This window comes from Condylura cristata, unplaced genomic scaffold, assembly GCF_000260355.1.
Source record: "Condylura cristata isolate star-nosed mole 26May11 unplaced genomic scaffold, ConCri1.0 scaffold00012, whole genome shotgun sequence".
Lineage (NCBI taxonomy): Eukaryota > Metazoa > Chordata > Mammalia > Eulipotyphla > Talpidae > Condylura > Condylura cristata.
The window spans coordinates 51,356,326-51,358,505 of NW_004567113.1; positions in this window are offsets into that span (position 1 = coordinate 51,356,326).

The window sequence follows — 2,180 nt, forward strand, 5'->3', positions numbered from 1 at the left end:
AATTAAAAAAGCTTGTGGAAAATAAAATGAGATTAAGCAAGGAGTGAGTCAAGGATATTGCAGATAAAAGCAGAAATTAATAAATTAGACATGATACTGTAAGAGCTGATTTTTTTGGGAAAGAACCATCCAGAAGATAACTTTCTGAAGTTTAAGCAGAGCAAGAGAAAGCAGAAGCACAACCACAAGGAAAAAGGATCGCAGATAAGGAGGAAGCAGGAAATGTTGAAGAGTACATGATCTATAATTCTAGAGGAAGGTGTGTGAACACAATGTTCTGAGGTCATTTTCTCAGTTAATTTTGGTAACATATTTCCCTAAGAAATTGATCTACATATAAATTTTCACACCTTGGTGTAAAAATGCAATGTAATTCTTAACTACAAAACTTAAGGGTATTTCTCTGAATGTGAATATGCCCACGATCATTACCATATTTCAGCCTTGTTTGACAATAAGATAAGGAAAAGTAATGGAATAGAATTTTTCAGAGGAGACAAAACTATTTGTGATGATGCTGTTAACACTGTGAGAATTCAAGCTAAGAACCAAATTAATAAGAACCAAGCAAGATAGCAGATTATAAAATAAAGACCCAAAATAGAGGCTTCCTGAATTTTAGCAATGATTCATTTTGAAAAGACCATTCAAAATGTAGGTAATTATGAATAAATACAAAATGTGCTCAGTAAATATTTGTTTACTACTAAACTACAAAAGCAACGTGTAAAAAATGTGAACCCCTTCTTTTATTTTAGTGACCTCAGAAAATCACCGCTCAGGTCTGCCTCAGAGTCTTGACATCTGGTGCCTGCCCTCACCTCTCTGGGCTCCAGGTCAAGCCTCCGCATGAAGGCCACACCCCCAGGGCTGCTCCAGCCAATCAGCTGGTGCGAGTGAGTGCTGGCCCGTGCGTGCGCCATCACATTCACTAGGTGCTGGAATACTATAAAGTGAAATCCGTGCCCTGAAGCTCCTCGCCCCTCAGAATGAGCCTTTCCCAGCAGGAAAAGGCGCCTAACGTTTCCTGCTATTTCTGTTTTCTTGCACAGGCTCACCCCAACTTCACCCAGTAAGTCTCTCATGTGGCTGGTGGAATGTGCCCCAAGGAGGAGCTGATTAGGAACCACCGCCACCATTTCATGTGGCCTCTCCCAACTAACCTTTGTCCTACTTAACTCTTACTACTATTTAATGCACTATTCCCTCGCACTTGTTTATGGTCTTTTTCTTCTCCTGCCAGAATGTCTGTTCCACGAGGGCAAGGAATCTGCTTATTCTTATTGTTTCCCCAGTATCTGGGTTCATTCCTGACTCATAGTAAGTGCTCAATAAATATTTGCTGAACGAATTCATGAAGGAAAAGGCAAAAACTGAGAATTGAAGAATGCTTCTAGAAAAGAAGATTCCCATGAAATTTTGAAAAATTCCACTTGAAAAAAAGAAATACTTAAAAATAAGCAAGAAGCATGTCCCATCCTTTCTCCCAATAAAAAGAAGCAATGTGTGATAGGTGATATTGAAGAGTGTACAGACAGTAATAAAGCAGCCTGATGACAACTTGGACAGAGACAGGTTGGTGAACTGAAAACTTAACATAAAAGTAAAGAGGCATTTAAGATTTGTGTGGAAGCCTGGATTATCCAATAAGTGATGTTAACAAGTTAAGAAGTCCAATAAGTGATACTAGGAAAATCATTCACTTGGGTAAAAATAGATCTGTTCTTTATGCTATATACAACTTCTGTATCATGTGGATCAAATATTTAAATGTAAAAACAAAATTCATAAAGTACTAGAAAATCCATGAATATGTTTGAGGAATGAAGGAGAAATAGAGAAGAAAGAAAAAATACTAATAGATAACATGAAAAAGAAAACCACCAGTATACATTAAAAAATATAATTACAGTGGAATATTTACAATCTAATTAATGGTTCAAAAATATAATCAATGGTATTATAAAGATTAATTTTTAAGGAATGTATCATTGTTTCACTAATATCAATAGTTCTTTACAAATGAAGGGATTTAAGAAATTGATAAAAATGATCAAAAAATACTCACAAAACAGGAAATACAAGTAAACTTTATGAAAATACCTTTACCTTATAGAATTGCAATTAAAAACTAAGTTGCCATTTTCACCTTTAAAAATATATAGATTATTGGGCCCTCC